This window comes from Myxocyprinus asiaticus, chromosome 48 (assembly GCF_019703515.2).
Source record: "Myxocyprinus asiaticus isolate MX2 ecotype Aquarium Trade chromosome 48, UBuf_Myxa_2, whole genome shotgun sequence".
Taxonomy (NCBI): Eukaryota; Metazoa; Chordata; class Actinopteri; order Cypriniformes; family Catostomidae; genus Myxocyprinus; species Myxocyprinus asiaticus.
Window position 1 is genome coordinate 15,920,740 of NC_059391.1, and position 20,036 is coordinate 15,940,775.

The window sequence follows — 20,036 nt, forward strand, 5'->3', positions numbered from 1 at the left end:
AAATATGAATACGAAGAAAAATACTAATAAACTTTCTAAATTCCCTTAAAATGTTATGCGTTAGGAGGAGGTGGATTTACTAGAGTTTTGCATTAGTTAAAATGCGCATTAAGGTGACGGAAACAGTTTATTCGAAAAACAATGACATCTTTTGACCATTCGTGCATGTGTTATAAGTGTGCGATAGCTTGATGTGACTGGCCCAACAAAAGGTCTGACCTTGGCACACAATTCTTTACTTTCTGAAATGTTTAACTCACAGCTGGTCGATAAAGTGGGTCCTCACAATCCGCCTGAACAGTTTTGAGAGCGGGGAGGCATCGCAGCTATTTCAGCCCTAATTATATCAGATATTACACTTATTCTGTGACGTCTCCTGGCAGCATTTAATAAAACAAAGTACAATTGCTCAAATCCTGCAAATAAAACTTTCCCTGAAGCAAGGAGGTCATTCAGCTGCTCAATCATGACAAGGCGGTTCCCTCAAGTTAATGCACATTACATAGTAGATGGAAAGGCATAACGATTTCATATTTTCTTAAGTTGAATTTTTTGAAATGTGCTTAAAAAATGCTAAATATTTAGATGGAAACCCAGCAACTGTTTGGACAGCAATCCAGACAAGCTTCCTTTGAAGGGTTGGGGTTCCCTAACCCTGATCTCAAGAAGAATACTGTGCTCAAAATTGTGTTTTGAGAGTGTCAAGATACCAAGCCTTAGGAAAAAATCCCTGGACCTCTATGGATGAATCTTACTAAACCCTAAAATCAAAAGAAAGAAAGAAAAATGTATTTTGCTTCAAGAAAATGAAGCCTATTTTAAGGACCATCAAGATTTTTTGCACTTTAACATTATTTTTATGTCAATTAAGCACTAAATTAATGAAATTTATGAAACTAAGCACCATTTCATGACAAATAATTTTCTACATTTATGCCTGAAACTGCATTTTCCTCCAACAAAAATGTAAACTTTCGAAAACACTCTCCATTACCACACATTTTGGAAAACAATGATTTTAGGAAATTGAAAACGGAGCTTTCAAACCCAATTAAAAAAAAATTATAAAAAAAAATCAGTATAGATTTTAATAAGGCATACATTTTATTTTACATAATTTTGGTAATCATTTCAGTTACTTAATGTCAATTTAGGGTAGTCGCGAGGCACCATGCGAGGGTCGGACGTGTGGGCAGCTCTGCGCACTGCTAGTTTTTCATTCTTTTTATGTCATAAACCGGTGAGATTCGATACACCCTGATACATAACTGTTCTAAGAAGTCAACATGTCAAAGAATTCAAAATCATTGGCCTCTGGAGATATGATATTAAAAGACACTTACGTGCTCAAGCTGATAATCCAGACAGGGCCGCAGACCAGGGACTCAGTTTGGACGGTGCGGTGGGAAAAATTCAGCGGCAACTGTCCAGCATGTCTGTAATGCTGGCGAAGGTCGTAGCGAACTTGGAGGATCTTGCTGTAATACGTCAATCGATTACGGTGATGGAGGCAAAATTCTATGAATTGGTTACAAGAATCGGGGACGTCGAGGAAGGGATCGATTATCTGGAGTCATCAGAGAAGGAATTAGCTGCTAATCCGCTAGATTGGAACGCGTTTGGGAAAAGCTGGAAGACCTTGAGAATCGTAATTGGCGAAACAATGTCCGAATAGTTGGTTCCTGAACATGAGGAAGGTCAAGATATGGTAAAATTTCTAGACAAACTCTTTCTGAGTCTGCTCGACGTAACAGGCCATAAACTGGAAATCGAGCAAGCTCACAGGGTTCTGGCTCGGAGATCCGCTGAGGGAGACAGGCCCCGATCAATTCTGGCCAAATTTCTGAGATCATCCGATAAAGATCTTTTGTTACGTGAGGCGAGGAGTAAAGGAAGGCTTTCTTGGAAGAACTACAGCATTTTCTTGTTCCCAGACATTATGAATTCGACAAGAGAGAAACGTGATCGATTCAAGGAATGCAAGAAACTCTTACATCAACGGAAGATCGCTTTTGCACTGATGTTTTTGGCCAAATTGAGAATAGATACTAAGGATGGCCGCAAAATATTTACATGCCCACAGCACTTTCATAGAGACAATGGGGTGAGTAAGCCATTTGGTGTTTCTCACATTGCCCCAAAGTGAGCTTGACTCACTGAACATACACTTGACTGTCTGAGGAAGCTGGACGCCTTTTTGTTTCTTTTTGTGTTGGTTCCGCCTAGCGGCTGGAGTTTGTTTTATGTAGTGACACTCCTTCAAGAAACTCTTGCATCGACGGAGGGTCGCTTTTGCACTGATGTTTCCGGCCAAATTGAGAATAGATACTAAGGATGGCCGCAAAATATTTATATGCCCACAACAAGCGATGTTTGAAGTGAACTTGACTCACTGAGCATACACTTGACTGTCTGAAGAAGCTGGGCACCTTTTTTGTTTCTTTTTGTGCTGGTTCCACCTAGCGGATGGAGTTTGTTTTGTGGAATAACACTCCTTCGGGACAGTTGTGGATGAATCTGCATGTTTATGCCTCCTATTGGCTGGAGTTTGTTTTATGGAGTATTTTTTGCAAGACATTGGAAGGATTGGGTCATCTGCTGCACTCATGAACGGCCAGCTCATTGAACATTTGTTTTACTGTCCGAGGAATCTGAATGGATTTATTTTTTTCATGTGTGTGTGTGTGTATGCTGGTTCCGGTGGCGGCTGGAGTTTGTTTTGTGGAGGAGCACACCTTCGAGACAGTTTTGTGAATGAATCTACACGTTCTTTGTGTTTATTCTGCCTGTTGGCTGGAGTTTGTATTATAGATTTTCTTCTGTTATGTAATTCTGTCTCACAAAATTTGTACAGAAGAAAAGGACTCAAGCAATCCGATGGCAAAGTTGTCGTGGGGGTTCTCGTAGGCATACATGGACTGTTTGAGTTTAGAGTGTGAACATATGGCAGAACACAAAATGATGTATTAATAAGTCCCCTTTCTGCTGGTCAGAGTGGATTGTGAGGGAGGTTAATATGCTCAGTGACCTATATGAGAGTGGAGTGTTGAGATCTTTTGAAAATTTGGTTCAACATTTTGGGATTCCCAGATCTCAGTTTTATAGGTATTTACAACTGCGCCACCTGCTCTGTACTGTTTTTGGGAGTAGCATACACCCCCCTAAAGTGGCAGATACTCTGGGAATGGTGATTACTGCTTTTGGAAAAGGTCATGAGGCATCAGTGTATTACTCCCTGCTAATTCAGAGTCTAGGGGACAGAGTTTTAACTTCTATCAAAAGATTAAGGAAGAAAGATTTCAACTTGGTTTGGAGGAGGGAGTGTGGGCTAGGATTCTAAAAAATGTCAAGTCTGCATCTAGAAATGCAAGGGTGCGCCTTATGCAATTCAAGATTTTACATAGATTCTATTGGACCCCCTCTAGATTGTATAGGCTTGGTCTTAAAGACACACCCACCTGCTGGCGATGCCAATCGGAGGATGGAGACATGGCCCATGTTTTTTGGTGGTGTATTGAGAGCCAGGAATTCTGGTTGAAGGTTCAGAGTTTTGTGTGTGACATGGTGGGCACTTGGGTTTTGATTTGCCACAGACTCTGTTTTGGGCGATGGCCAGTCATCGATGTGGGGAATAGTCACATAGAATTGGGTTCTGACCCGTGTGATGATCGCCAGGCAGATTATTTTGAGGGGTTGGAGGTCAGCTGGTGCACCCCCATTTCGGGAGTGGTGCACGGAGATGGGGAGGGCTGCCACACTTTTGAAGAGGTGTCATTTGGAAGATGGGGTAACTTAAAGTTGTTTGTTTGGAAATGGGGCAGTTATTTAGAGTTTTTGGAGGGCTCTCGGGGTGGGGCGTGGAAAGAGTAGTATAATTTTAATTGAGTAATATTATTATTATTATTATTATTTTGTGTGTGTGTGTGTGTTTGTTCGCTTTTTTTCTGTATATTTACTCATGTGTGACCACGGGGATGTTTGTTGGGGGGCGGGGATGTGGATTGGGAGGGGGAGGGGTGGTTGTGGGGTTTAAATGTTGATTGTATATATATGTTTTTGCTTTTCTTTATTATTGTAAGATTTAATAAAATAAAATAAAAATGTTATTACAAAATGTCAATTTACATCATATGCCAAAGTTTTAATATTGCACCCCTAAAAAGATAGCTAGTATTTATTGCAAATATCTGTGGCATACATCTGGCAAACATTGCAATCATAATTTTGACACATACTAACTGCAAGTTTGGCACAAATAAATAGATTATAAAGGCAACAGACTAATAACGGGGAAAGTCTGTCATTTAAACCACAAAAAAATTTCTTCCAAATTTAGTTAATATACTTTGCTAAATCATAACAGAAATCTGGTCTCAGCTATACTCAGATGTGGGCAGCAATGTATGTGCTGCTTCCTGTTGTTCCATTTAATGAGGTGTGCAATAAAATCTTATCCTATATATCCGGCCACTCTGACCTGCATTAAGTCTCTCTCTCCTCCTTTCTATTTACTCTCTTACCAATAATTGCAACTAAAGCATACCAAACACTGGCAAATAATATAATATATTCAGAGACACTCCACAATAAATCAAAGTATTGATTAAAACTGATCCATGCACTTTAAATGTTCTCGAAACAGAATTTGCAATAGTTGCTTTATCCTGACACTAAATTTCAAGGTGGAATACCATAGAAAGAGTTTTCAACAAATAGAGCATTCTCAAAGTTATTACACACATAATAAATAGGCCTACTGGTATGTTTTTGGAACCCCTCCAGTGAAAGCTTGTACTAAAGGATGCTAAGACTTGAAACTGGCAACACTGTCGAATAGGATTCACTCTGTTAATACTAATATTATACACAAGCATAGGTGGTCCAGTGTAGGAACTGTACCAGCAGATTCCAGAGTTTGCAGAACAAGAAAACAAAGCAAAACATTGTACAATCACTTTTAAATGGAAAAATCGCTCAGATAGCACTGTTCCACAGGAACTAACAGCTCCTACAAATTCATCAAAACGTGTACTGGCAAAGTAAACTATGTTGAATTCTTCAGAGTTTCACTTGGCAACAATTTCTTTACATGACCACTGAGGAGTGACAGTGTTAACAGCCTTTGTAGAGAGTGCCATGTTCAGTTTTCTTTTCAAACAATCTGAAAGCTAAGGCAAAAGTATGCAGCTGCTTTTCAGCATGGTGTCTTACTGAAAGGAAAGGCCAAACAGTCTGTGTAAAGATGACACTTTAGTGTACTTTACAATCAGTTTAAGTACACACTCTAAGGACACTCACTTTGCACTCGCAAGAGCTGTTCTGCAAACTAACACAGTGGGAATCTGTGGGATGTTTTGAGGTTATCAGCTAAGTCTCATAACTAATGTCAACTTTGGCTTTCTGGTTACTAACTAATGTGGAAAGAGGGAAAACCATGAATCAGAAACATGAGTTTAGACCTAATGAAACCAAAAGTGATGCAACAAAATGTTGTGAATTTCAGAAGAAAATATAAAATTGCAAAAAAAAAAAAAAATAATAATAATAATAATATCACGTCAAAACTATAACCATTTTGCCATTCCAAGAAAGTGAAACTATATAGGCCTACTTAATATTTTAAGAAGGTACTGTTAGATGGGTTGCATTTTTTGAATTAATTTTTTCAGCACTTTGCAAAAGTTTTGCAGTGATTGGCGAAAATTTTTGTTTAGTATTGTGCTAAACTATGAATATTTTGTTGCAAAAAATCGCTTGCAACCAATGGTTTTTACCATCATTGATGTCAATCCTGGTGTGACACGTGTTCATACTAGAGGTAGACCGATATATCGGTTTTAACAATTAATCTTTGCCGATAGTTGCTTTTTGGAACTATTGGTTATCGGCAAAAATCAATGTCAATAATTGCTGATAGTTTTCCCCCCCTCCATGTTCCTCTATGGACAGCAAAGATTTTGCGCTAAATCACAAGAATTCTTAAAGTTTTTACAGTGTTGTGCAAAATATTTGCAGTGATTAGGGAAACATTCTGTTATTTAGTGTTTACTGTGCTAAACTATAAATATTTTTGGTGTGAAAAATCGCTTATGAAAACCAATGGTGTTAACCATCATTGATGTCAAACCTGGTGCGACATGTGTTCATATGGCAAATTTCCACAAATAAATGCTAATGCAAATGAGATTTTAGAGTTGCAGCAGAGGCAACAAATTTCAGCTAATTCCGACTTCCAACAGATTTCCATCTGTTCCTTACTCAAAGCTATCGTATGAGCTTAAAAGACTTGGAATGTAGCGCAAAAGTTGTATGGATTACTTGTATGGTAATTTTATGGTGCTTTTTTATGGAGCTTGACAGCCCATGGCCATGGGGTGAGAATACAAAACACATGACACAAACACATCAGACTTTTTTGTCTCTTCTCAGTCATCTATCCTAAAACACTCCCCCCAAAGGCATGTTGGTACATAGACTTGGACAGCTGATTGGCAGTCGGCTGGCACAACAGTAGCTGAGACTTACAGAGAGCTACCAAGATCCATCCAAAAGCATAAGTTAGCTAATGCCAAGACACATGTCCTGCTTCTCTGGTAGCAGCCAAGGCAACATCACTGCTGATTGCTGACCTAAATATGTGCGAAGCCGAGCCAACTGGTGCCCGTCACACAATAGGTCCAGCTGAGAGAGGGGCTACTGAGTGCATACAGGCAATGAGGGTAGAACTGTGCCCCTCTAAAAATTCACACACAAAGTATTTGAGAAGGCTTTAGTCCTGTTTACATCTACAAATTTCTTTTTGGAGTCTTAGCTAAGAAATGACTATTATTCAGAAACATGCCAACTATCAAATACCAGAGGTCGTTATTCACTGAAAATCTTAACCATAGCTGTTAAGCTCATTTGCGCTTCAGGATATTCAAAAATTGGCACTTTTTGTTTGGTTACGAGACACACGAGAACCAATGTCGTGTTGTTTTGTCAAATACGGTGTGATGCATCGTCACACTGCAAGTCTGAATATGTGCAAACGCAAATACAATTTGAAAGCTATAGTGGAAAGGAAGATTTTCAGTAAATAGAAATGTAACCCTCCTAATGTTTGGGTCAATTATGACCCATTTAAAAGTTTAATACAGTGGAAAAACTAATCTTAATCTTGTATTTGGTAGAAATGCCTTTGGATTCTCTATAACCATGAATAAATTAAAAGTAAGAAAATTTGTGTTAAATTTTTTTGATAATTGTTTATATTTATGCAATTTCAGGGTGTTGTAGGTGGTTCATAGTGCATTGCTAGGGTGTTGCTAGGTGATTGCTAGGGCATTACTAAATAGTTGCTAGATGTTTGCTTACTGTCCCAAGTTAAAAGAGACCATCCACATGTCTCTATTCTGATCCCTATATATGTGTGAGAACCTTTTCGATGGAAGTCTATGGGGGTTTCATGCTTATTTTTTTTTTTGTCGGCCGGGCAAAAACTTATATTCTGAAATAAAATTATTTTAGAATACATATAATGAGTGTGCATTTGTTTCAAACAGTTACAATGTAAGTATTCCAATTATCAGCTTTTTTCACTCAAAACGAAGGGCTAACTGTATATCTAATGTAAAAGAATAGTACCGCCACTGACATATAGGTGGCGCTCTTTCCGAATTAAATGCTACTATAAAAGCTTGTGTTTAATATGAAAAACAACCCGATCATACAGCACATGTCAAATGTAAATAATAATAGTAAATAAGAAAAGTCAAATGTGAGGTGTGCTGTATATCTTCTGTAGCAATCTACAGGTTATTTTTTGACCTGAACAGAAAGGTTGTTAGGAATTTTCTCACAAAACAAAAGGGTTAATTTCAGTCTATCTATCGTATGAATTGGAATATATAGCGAACTTTTTTATACAAACTATTCTATGGAATTGTGGAGCTTGACAGCCCCTGGTCACTGTCTCCTTTTGTTGTATGAAAAACACAACAACATAATGTCAACTATACCTTTAAGTCATGTCAGTTCTGATGTGATTAAAATAAAATTCAAACCTAGAACTTTATTCAGTTCTATATGACAATAGTCAGAGGTCATCATTAGTAACATTCTATCCTACCAGCCCTTAGCCCAAGTGGCTTTCGATACTTGATTGTATGTTTCTTGGTTTGTTTCTTTCTCACACATCTATCCTCAAGTCCAGCATTCCTGCTTTAGGCCTAATAAACGCTTTTGCCCTTGTATGGCTTGTGTGGAATGTAATAAGTTGCACTTAGAGAAGTTAATGTACAAAGCTCTCCACAGAGTGCATGGTCTAAGTGCATGATAATGGAGACCACACCTCGGCCGGCAGCCTCATGAATCTGTTGTGATTCTTGTTCCCATAATCTGTGGCAGGTCTACTTTGATCCCTCCAAGCACAGACATAAAACAGAGGGGAGCACTGGGAAATGGATCCCCTGAAACTTAAGGTGTGGATTTTATGGGTTTCGCCGTTAACTTTGCTCCAAGGCCAAGACACATGTAAAAGAGATTCTGGTTGGTTATGCCTTTGTATCTATTAGAGATTATTGAGGGTGAACATTCAGAAGCATTAATGTAAAATACTGATAAAGCACAGACTTAGCCTGAGTCTAAATGCCTTCGTTTGACAGTGCAGCAATATGCACACTCCCTGCTATCCACTTGACAAGTGATTCTGTTTTAAATGAACATTAACACTGGATGTTTCTTTCTCCATTACACTGCATTAGGTGAGATTTAGCTGTGCTCAGTGCAGTGATTCTTACAAAAAAAAAAAAAAAAAAAAAAAAACCTGAAAGCTTGAAAGAATATTTAATAAAAAAATGAAAATTCTCCCGTAATTTACTTCACGTCGTTCAAAACCCATATGACTTCATGCAGAACATAAAATTATTTTTTTTAATGAATATTCCGCTCCATCTATACAATGCTATAGTATAGTGCCTCACTTTAAAACTTAAAATGGACCAAAAAGTATTACAGAAGTAGTCCATGCGTCATAGTACATATATTATTACAGTCATTATAATATTCATATTACGTCTTCTGAAGGCATATGATAGGCTTCAGTGAGAAAATTTAAATCATTTTTCTGTGAAAATATTGATGTCCTTTGCACGTTTATGTGCACTATGAGAGACGCTACACGAGAACTTGCATTGTGTAGTGCTAAAAACAATGCAAGTTCAAGTGTGAACATCATGTTGTAGTAATTTTGCCTAATTCTTTTTTTATTTTATTTTTTATCCCCTTTTCTCCCAATTTGCCTATTTCTTAAAGGAATATTCCAACACAAGTTAAGCTCAATCGACAGCATTTGTGGCATAATATTGATTACCACAAAAATGTATTTTGACTCATCCCTCCTTTTCTTAAAAAAATAAAAATAAAAAAAATAATTGATTCCAGTGAGGCACTTACAATGGAAGTCAATGGTAGGGATGGGCATTTTGGTCATTTTGTCTACTCGAGTACTCAGACTAATTACTTGAGTACTTGTCGAGTACTGGAGGGGCGATTACATGTTCATAACTGTATATATAATAACATGTCTGACAAATGGCTGCTGCATTGTGCCTTGCTGTTCCAGTGTATCGTCTATTCATTATTATAGGCTGTTATAAAATAATATGTTACAATATGTACAAATGATTCAAAATATAATGCATCATATTTTATCATTATGTGAAGATTCGCTGTCCAACTCTGAAAGAATGTGCCCAAAGCACGTCTGTCTGTTCTTCCTTAGTTACTGCAGTAATCTTAGTAAGCACGCACCAGTTTTTTTAGTGACTGTCTGAACCATCTATTTTCAAATAACAGGAGACGCCATAACCATTGCATTTTTAATATGCGTGTTAAATTGAAGTTCAGTTTGAAGAAGCTGCATTGTGTTCCATTTAGCTGCGCTCTGTCTAGCAGCTGTTTGAAACACTCGCCTGCTGTATATGCGCTGCTTCAGCATGTTGAGTCCACTGCCACACATGCCTGGTGTGTGTGTGTGTGTGTGTGTGTGTGTGTGTGTGTGTCCAAATGTTTGCTCTTGTGAGGAAAGTCACAATGCTCTGTATTGTTGTTGCTGTTATTCTCATGAAGCGTTCCATTCAATTCAACTCGTCTGAATTTCCACCTTTCAACAGGGGAAAGTGAAACGGAATGACACTTTATATTGGACATCTAACTTGGAAACTCGTGCAGAAATCTTCAACTCCCATTTCGTCGAGATGCAGGTGTGTGTTACTTCACGCAGAGCAGGGAGGTTTACAGTCAGTGACAAACATTTACTTTTATTAAATAATATCCATTAACGAGTCAAAGTTCTTACATGAAATGACAATAAAATGTGTTTAGCAAACGTTTTGCAGAGACAGGTGTTCAAAACACAGTTAATTACACTCTATTTGATTATCGTAACGATAGCATTGCAGTGTTGTATCAGTTTGTGTACATATTGTTCAAAACATGAACAATATGTATGTTAACATGAATTTACTGTGATAAAGGTTAAGGTTAAGTCTTGGTTGGCAAGTAACTTTCTTCAGCTTAACAGTGATAAAATGGAATGTATTTTTCACCGGCCACCAATGTGATCACTAACAGACAGAGGCGGGTAGTAACGTGCTACATTTACTCCGTTACATTTACTCCAGTAAATTTTCTTTTAGAGTAGGTTTAAAAGTGGCACTTTTTACTCTCACTCAAGTACATTTCTAATGAACATATTTTTACTTTTACTTCTTTATAATGGGCGGCGTTCCTGTCGTTACATTACTGGGTTTAATATTAGTTAATGTGTAATTTATTGAGAAATTATTGAATGGGACTTTTATGGCAGGAAGTTCACAGCTGTGCACACTGTCACAGACTGTCACTCAAGCTGAGTCTATCACTGCTGCAGCATCAAATTGAAACACTTTCTTCACTCCACACAGTGAAAAAAATTGTTGCGTCATGCAATGCCTTCATTTAACACAAAGACAAGCTGATATTTCAGATTAAGATTAAAATCTCAGCTTCAATTTAAGGCAGCACATCAAGGTAAATTGTGGCTCTTATGCTAACGTGGGCTTTTCTGTGTAATATGTTGGTCATTTTCAGGGTAATTCTGTAACTGGGCTCTTATGACATCAGTTTTTAAGTGTACATTTTTCAATCAGTGCAGCGATATGTCAGTGCGATTTGTCCCACATGTTATGAGCAGTATTTATGCATTTACCCCATGCCCTCACGGGGGTTCTGGAAACTATTGCAGCTACTTCGGGCTGATTAACTGTATAGATCCATGTAAACATCCAAGTTAAGTGTACATGCCTTTTTGGACCATCAACATTTTGACACCCATTCACTTGCATTGTACTAACCTACAGAGCTAAAATATTCTTCTAAAAATCTCAATTTGTGTTCTGCAGAAGAAAGGAAGTCATACATATCTGGGATGGCATGAGGGTGAGTAAATGATGAGAGAATTTTCATTTTTAGGTGAACTATACCTTTAAATTGATAGCTCAGCCATGCTGTCATCATTTCCCTACCCTCATGTTGTTCCAAACCTGTGTGACCCTTTGTATTCCTCCTGATTCTGCTGGACCTTTCTGCAGCCTTTGACACAGTCAACCATCAGATCTTACTCTCTACCCTCTCCTCGCTGGGCATCACAGGAACTGTGCTTGACTGGTTTAATTCCTATCTCTCAGGTAGGTCCTTCAAGGTAGCCTGGAGAGGTGAGGTATCCAAACCACATCAGCTACTTACTGGGGTACCTCAGGGATCAGTGCTTGGGCCACTTCTCTTCTTTATATACACAACATCACTGGGACCCATCATTCAGGCACACGGTTTCTCTTACCACTGCTACGCTGATGACACGCAACTCTACTTCCAGCCCAACGACACCACAGTGACTGCTCGAATTTCTGCCTGCCTGGCAGACATCTCGGCCTGGATGAAGGAGCACCACCTGCAACTCAACCCAGCCAAGACTGAACTCCTTGTCTTTCCAGCCAACCCTGCTGTTGAACACAACATCACCATGCAGCTGGGTGCAACTACAGTAAAGCCTTCCAAATCAGTCAGAAATCTAGGGGTAACCATTGACAACAGACTAAATTTCACAGACCACATCTCTAAGACTGCAAAATCATGTAGATTTACACTCTACAATATCAGGAAGATAAGACCCTTCCTCTCTGAACATGCCACACAACTGCTTGTCCAGTCACTTGTCATAACTAGACTGGACTACTGTAATGCTCTCATTGCAGGCCTCCCTGCATGTACAATTAGACCCCTGCAAATGATCCAGAATGCAGCAGCACGTCTGGTCTTTAATGAACCAAAGAGAGCACGTTACACCACTCCTTGTCTCTCTCCACTGGCTGCCGGTTGATGTACATATCAAATTCAAGGCTCTGATTCTGGCATACAGAACAGTCACTGGGTCTGCTCCAGCATACCTAAAATCATTTATGCAGAGCTACGCGCCCACTAGAAGCCTGCAGTCGGCTAAGGAACGTCGCCTTGTTGTACCAACACAAAGAGACACCAAAACACTTTCCTGGACTTTCAGCTTCATTGTACCACGTTGGTGGAACGACCTTCCCAACTCCATCCGTGAAGCTGACTCACTCTCTGTCTTCAAAAAAATGACTAAAAACACATCTTTTCCATGAGCACTTAACCAGTCATTAAAATAAAAAATAAAAAAATAAATTTCCTGTTGCACTTTATTCTGTTTTGAATACTATTATGATGCTAATGAAACTTTGTAATACAGCACTTTTCATACCACTGTCTCCTTAAGATGATTCGCTTATGTTTTCCTCTTTTGTAAGTCGCTTTGGATAAAAGCGTCTGCCAAATGAATAAATGTAAATGTAAATGTATTCTGTGGAACACAAAAGATGTTAGACAGAATGTTAGAGACTGACAGTCTCGGTCACCATTCACTTTCAAAATATGGAGAAAAAAAACACATTAGCTGAACGTAAACAGTGACTCAGGCAAACATTCTGTCTAATATCTCCTTATTATGTTGCATGGAAGAAAGAAAGTCATATGGGTTTGGAATAACATGATGGTGAATGATGACAGAATTTACATTATTATTAATAATAATAATAATAATTCTGTAATACATGTTAAATGTGTATTATGTAATGGAATATAGGGGAGTTAACGTCTATTATGTAATTTGTGAAAGTAACGAGTTACTCACTACTTGAGTACTCTATTAATTGGATACTTTCTTACTCAAGTAATTACTTATGTTAGTATTTTCTTCTACTTGAGTAATTATTTTTTTAAGTAATTGTACTTTTACTTGAGTACAGTTTTTGGCTACTCTACTCACCTCTGCTAACAGACTAACCTCTATCTCATTAAATGTATCTGACCAGGTTAAAAACCTCAGTGTCATCTTTGATTCAGCCTTGTTAAAACTATTTTTTTCCAACTTAGAGCTATCTCTAAATTAAAGGCGATGCTATCAAATGCTGTCAAAGATCTGGAAACTGTTATACATGCATTTATATCTTCACGTATTGACTACTGTAATTCATTATACATGGGCATTTCTCAGTACCATCTCTCCCATCTTCAGCTTGTTCAAAATACAGTGGCTAGGTTTTTGACAAGCACAAAGAAAAGGGAAAATATAACCCCAGTTCTGGCGTCTTTACATTGGTTGCCAGTCAAGTTCAGGATACAGTTTAAGATGCTCCTGCTTGTATTCTAGGCCTTTCAAGGTGTAACTCCTCAATATATTGCTGATCTTTCATATCATCATCAAACTATTGGAAATCTGAGGTCCTTTAACCAGATGCTCCTGTTTGTTCAAAAGTCAAGATTAAAATCTAAGGGTGAACGTGCTTTGTCCGCTGTAGCTCCCCAACTCTGGAATACTCTTCCCTTAAATATCAGACTTTCTCCTACAGTGGAGATTTTTAAGTCGTGCTTAAAGACACATCTTTTTAGTTTGGCATTTGAGGCTGAGTAAAGTTATTGCTCTTAATGTGTTGTGTGAATGCTCTTGTGCTGTTTTACTATTTTAATTTCACTACTTTTGGAAAGCACTTTGGTCAACTGCTGTTGTTTTAAATGTGCTATAGAAATAAAATTGTATTATATTGTCCCCATTCACTTCCATTGTAAATGCCTCACTGTAACCTCCCATTTCTGCTTTTTGAAAAGGAGGGACGAGTCAAAATTAATTTTTGTGGTAATCAACATTATGCCACAAATACTGTCGATTGAGCTTAACTTGCATTGAAACCGGAACATTCCTTTAAGATGGAATAAAGAATTTCATTTGCAAAGCCTACTTATTGACCTAGAATCTATCATTGTTACATTCTATTTAAGGTCTTATGGAAGAAATGTATATATTTTTTTCAGAATATAATGGCCAATTTGCCCTTTGTACTCGTGCAGTCCAATTAAAAACTTCTATACACCATGACCTGACTCTTTTTTAAATAGTCTTTGGTGTCCAATGGCAACTGCTTGTGCCTGAAAATTAAGAATGGCTCTTGAGGCATGCAAAGCTCCATTTATGAGTAACTCAACTCAGCAATCATTACCATGCATTGTCTTTTGATGGGGATACAATCATGCAAGTTTCATGCAAGTGATGTCCAACACAATCAGAAATATTGTTGTTTTATTAATGTGCATCCAGTCAGTAAAAGACAAACACAAATGAGACCTCTTCAATATCTCAATTATGTCACCTATAGCAATGAGATTGCCCTCTTGTTGTTCCAAACCTGTATGACTTAATTTCTTCTGTCAAACACAAGTTGTTTGAAGAATGCTTTTTTTCTCTCCATAGAATGAAAGCAAATGGTAACTGAGGCTAACATTCTGCTAAATCTCCGTTTGTGTTCCATGGAAGAAAGAAGGTCATATGGGTTTGAAACAACATGAGAGGGAGTAAATGATTACAGAGTTTTCATTCTTGTGTGAACTATCGCTTTAAATGAGACATACAGTAACTGAGGACTCTTGTACAATGAAAGAGCAGCCTCTGAGCAATTCAATTCTCCTCTGGCCGAATATTTGTCACGACCTACTGTGTGCATGACTGACAAGTTTTGCAGTTGCTGTAAGGATGCAATTCTGATTCATGCCTGATCTCTGACCAACTAAGAAAGAAAGAAATGTCCCTTCTTTCAGCTGTGTCCTTCCTTGAAGAACAAGCAGCTTTGTCTTCAGTGGCAGAAATCTGCATGTGGTCATTGCGTCCCTCTTCCTCGAATTTAAGAAGCCCCCCACATTTCACCCCCTCTCCTCCTTCTCACCCCACTTCACAAAAGGGGCCCGTGCTTCAACCCCCCAACTTGCTGCAAACGCTTAAGAGCTCCACAATGCTCCCTAGTTCACCATGGCGACAACAGCGGAGAGCCAGAGCTTTTCAAATTATTTTTTTCCCCCCACACTTCCTTCAGAGGACGTCCATGAAGGAACCCAATGGGATTCTTCAGTTTAATCAGAACTTCAGTTCAAGGAGATCTGCTTGCTTAAGTGAAGCTGTAGTGGTTAACGTTACTATCAGTACATTTACATGCGCAGTTATAATCTAGCTTTTTGAGTAGTCAAGCTACAGTCTTAATCTGTCTGGCCAAGTATACATGACACATTGCGTAACCAAATTAATTTTTTTTATTTTTTTATCCCCAATTCTCCCAATTTGGAATGCCCAATTCCCACTACTTGGTAGGTTATTTTGGTGGCGCGGTTACTCACCTCAATCTGGGTGGTGGAGGACAAGTCTCAGTTGCCTCCGCTTCTGAGACAGTCAATCCACGCATTTTATCACGTGGCTCGCTGTGCATGAAACTGCGGAGACTCACAGCATGTGGAGGCTCATGCTACTCTCCAAAAAAAACGTTACGGCTCTCTTCATTTCTTACGCTCTTTACGTTTTAATTTTGGTACAAATCACATATACATTTTCTGTTGTGCTTAAAATACCTCTACATTGTTTGTGATACATTCAAATTCTGGATTATATACTGTACTGTATGCTTAGTGGATCACCTCTGTCTTTAGAAGTATGCCCACAAAGCATATGTAGTCCGATAACGTGTCTGTTGGACGAAGCCGAGCTTCAATCACATTATTTAGGTCTGTTAGTCAGACTTCACAAAAAAACGGACTGATACGATTTCAGTCAGACTAAAGCATTTACGTGATGTTTTAAAGACGAATTATTGCTTTAGTAAGACTGAAATCAAACTTTTAAAGTGCATGTAAACGTTCTGTATTTTAGCACTGAAGACCCTATGAAGTGGCTTGACGAGCATGTTTTTTTGCCATATGTTGATGTATTTCTTATTGAAACAAAAATGTGGGGTGGGATACATCAAAGGGCTCATATTTTTATAAATAGTTTTTTAGGTTTACATCACAGCTTTGAACCATTGGTTTGCTACTTGCAATTACTAGTTGGTTGCAGGTGGTATTAGGTGGCCAGACATTGGGCTTGTTTACATGGACACCAGAAAGACGTTTATTGTGAAAAGCTTCTTAAGGCTCGAAGTCGGCTTATGCGTTTACATGAGCTGTGTTAGCGGCTTTCTCTTTACTCCTGTACACATGCAGCTCGTTCAGTAAGCTTATAATTTTCACACCACTCAATATTTTCACATGCACATGAGCTTTGCAGCAAACTCTTCATTCTCGCCAAAGGTTTGCTGCAGGTTCAACATTACCGAATCACAAACTCATTTGCATGTGAAAATAGTGAGTGGGAAATTTGCAGCAAGTTTGTCAGAACATTATGTTTTTTGCAGCAACATAATTTCCCTGCGACGCTTGTGTAAATTACAAACATGGCATCCGAGGAAGACTCACTATTTTATTCTCTGTTGCATCGCTTTATTTCCAGATATTCCGGAGTTGTTGCTGTGTTTGTTTCTTTAACTTTCCATCACGACTGGAATTACACTGCAATAGTGTGGTTTCCCTCTAATGTCAAATTCAGGGATTCCCCTAATGTACTTGAGTGCATATAAGCAAATGTGAGGGACGGTAGTCGATATCGGTGTGAACAGTATAAATGGGTATAGTTTATAGTGTATGTGCGTTTCCCTTTTTCATCTGTAGCCTACTCCCAGAAATGTTGAATTCTTTATGCTGTGTTGACATGTTGATATGATCCATCCTATGATGTTAGTTATCCAAAAAGGCCCAGCAGAGGTGGTACTTCCTTCGCCAGCTGAGGAAGTTCAACCTGCCACAGGCGCTGCTGATACAGTTCTACTCAGCGGTCATTGAGTCTGTCCTCTGCACTTCAATAACTGTCTGGTTTGGTTCAGCTATGAAATCAGACATCAGAAGACTACAAAGGACAATTCGGACTGCTGAGAGGATTATTGGTTGCCCCCTGCCCCCCCTTCAAGAACTGTAAACTTCCAGAGTGAGGAAAAAGGTTGGAAAAATCACTCTGGACCCCACTCACCCTGCCCACTACCTTTTTGAACTGTTGCCTTCTGGCCGACGCTTTAGAGCTCTGAGCACCGAACCATCAGGCACAGGAACAGTTTATTCCCTCAGGCTATCCATCTCATGAACAGTTAAAACTGCCCCATTGAGCAATAACTATGTGCAATACACAGTTTAGTCTTTTTTATATTTATCCAACACATTCAACCTCTTCTGCCATTTCATTCCTCTGAAAAAAAAACAAACAAAAAAAACATTTGCACTGTACATAACAGATTTGTATTTTGCACTGTACATAACAGATAACAGATTTGTATTAGATTGCACTACGTATGTGCATGTGTGTATGTATGTATGAATGTGTGTGTCTTTGTGTGTATGTACGTACGTGTATAACTATTTTTTATTTTTTATTATTATCTATGTCTTGCTACTGTTTTTGAATTGTTTTTGTATTGTTGTACACTGGAAGCTTCTGTCACCAAGACAAATTCCTTGTATGTGTAAGCATACTTGGCAATAAAGCTGATTCTGATTCTGATTCTGAATCTTTTCCACGCACATGCGCATTCTTCCAAAAACCTGTAAGAACAGCAGTTATGCTTTGACATGGGCACAAAGTAAAAGACAAAAGTAAATTTTGTCAATGTTTAGGAGTACATAACCATATAGATGACCACAAAGCTAACAGACATTGACTAAAATCCACAAAAGTTCAATTTTGATTTCATGGGGTCTTTAAAAGTGACCTAAACTGCAAATGACTGTGACGGCTTGATCAGTTCTTTTCTCTACAAAGTTCACAAGTTCCCTGCATGGTTTAGATGCTCAGATATAAAAGCTGATACAAGATAACGATTCCATACATAAGATGATTTAGAATGTGCAGCGATGGGGATAAAGAAATATCACTGCCGTTAATGGGAAAAATGTGTGTGGAACACACGCTTTGCATCAGCTGCTGCGTGACATTTGACTTAGATGAACAGAGGATGAATAAAATACGTCAACGTTTCAAAAGATAAAGATGAAAAGATAAGAGATTATGAGAGGTGCCTTTCCTTTGACAAAACCATAGATCAAAAGTTCAGCTGAAGAATTAAGCACAGATGGTCTTTTCCTGGCAGCTCACTGTCAAATTATCACTCAAAATCCAATGGCATTCCAGATAAGGCTTGTGCAGTTATCTCCATGCACTGTTATGTTTGGTATGCACCAGGCTGAGTTAAGTTTACTGATGGAAAGTAAACTGATGCTAAAAGAAACAAGCACTAGTGAAGGTGCATTATGTGTGCATAAACCATGGTCAGAAATTAACTAGGGGACAGGGAGAAATGTTGCAGAAAAAATTATAATAATAAAAAAACAAACATAAAATTAGATCGGGTCTTAACCTTTCAAGATGTGTCAATAAATCATGTGCATCCAACAGATCCTGCTCTGGTCGCTCATGTCCCCCCCCCCCAACTCTTGGATTATAAGACGAATGTGAAAGAAAAGCTTAAATTGTAATGGCTGACTGGTTTGAAAAGTTTTCTGGAAAAGTTTTCACATTATATTTCTATAATGTGGTTCGTTCTCGGTGGGGCGCTTGGTGAGTTGAGCTTGGTTGCTGCGGTGGATGGCGTGGAGCCTCCACACACACTATGTCTCCGTGGCAACGCGCTCAACAAGCCACGTGATAAGATGTGCGGGTTGATGGTCTCAGACGCGGAGGCAACTAGGATTCGTCCTCCGCCACCTGCACTGAGGCAAATCACTACGCGACCACGAGGACTTAAAAAAAGCACATTGGGGATTGGGCATTCCAAATTGGGAGAAAAATCAACAAAAAAAACAACAAAAAAAAAGACAAGGTTCTCAGACTTTTTGTGTGTTGTAAGAAAGTGATTCTCACAAACTAGCCCCAAATTAAGCACTCTTTCTGATGGCTACTTTGTAACTATGCAGGGACAATTTCTTGTAAAATTCTAAGTTAGAATTTCTGACATAACACTTCTGACATAAAATATGTTTTTGTTTCCAACAAATGTTGCCTCAGAAGAAGTCAATCAATATTCTCTATTAATAGTGTCAGTCTCTCCACAAATCACTTTATGGTTGTCAATACCTGGGTGCATTAAAAAACTTTTTTTGATACTGGTTTGAAAGCTTTAACTATAAGTGATCAAGCATTTTAAAGCTGCTTCACTTTGCTTCAGTTTTGATATGCCAAGGTCACAACATGCAGGATGATGAGGTAACACTTTACAATAAGGTTCCATTTGTTAACATTAGTTAATGCATTCGGTATCATAAATAAACAATTAACAATACATTTTTACATCATTTATTAATTTTTGTTAATGATAGTTAATAAAAATAAAATTGTTCATTGTTAGTTAATGTTAGTTAATAGTGAATAAACTAAAGTTAACAATTACAACTTTGAATATGAAAAATGTATTACTATATGTTGAACTTAACATTAACTAAAATTAATAAATGGTTAATAAGTATTGTTCATTGTTAGCTGATGTTAACTAATGTTGTTAACTAATTATAACAAATGGAACCTTACTGTAAAGTGTTACCGATGA

General features: G+C 38.2%; 1 protein-coding gene across 3 annotated transcripts in view; it reads right to left on the reverse strand.

The window, feature by feature from the left end:
* The window catches only part of LOC127437691 (cadherin EGF LAG seven-pass G-type receptor 1-like), a 79,681-nt gene that overhangs the window by 53,356 nt on the left and 6,289 nt on the right, over window positions 1-20,036 (reverse strand). The window lies entirely within an intron of this gene.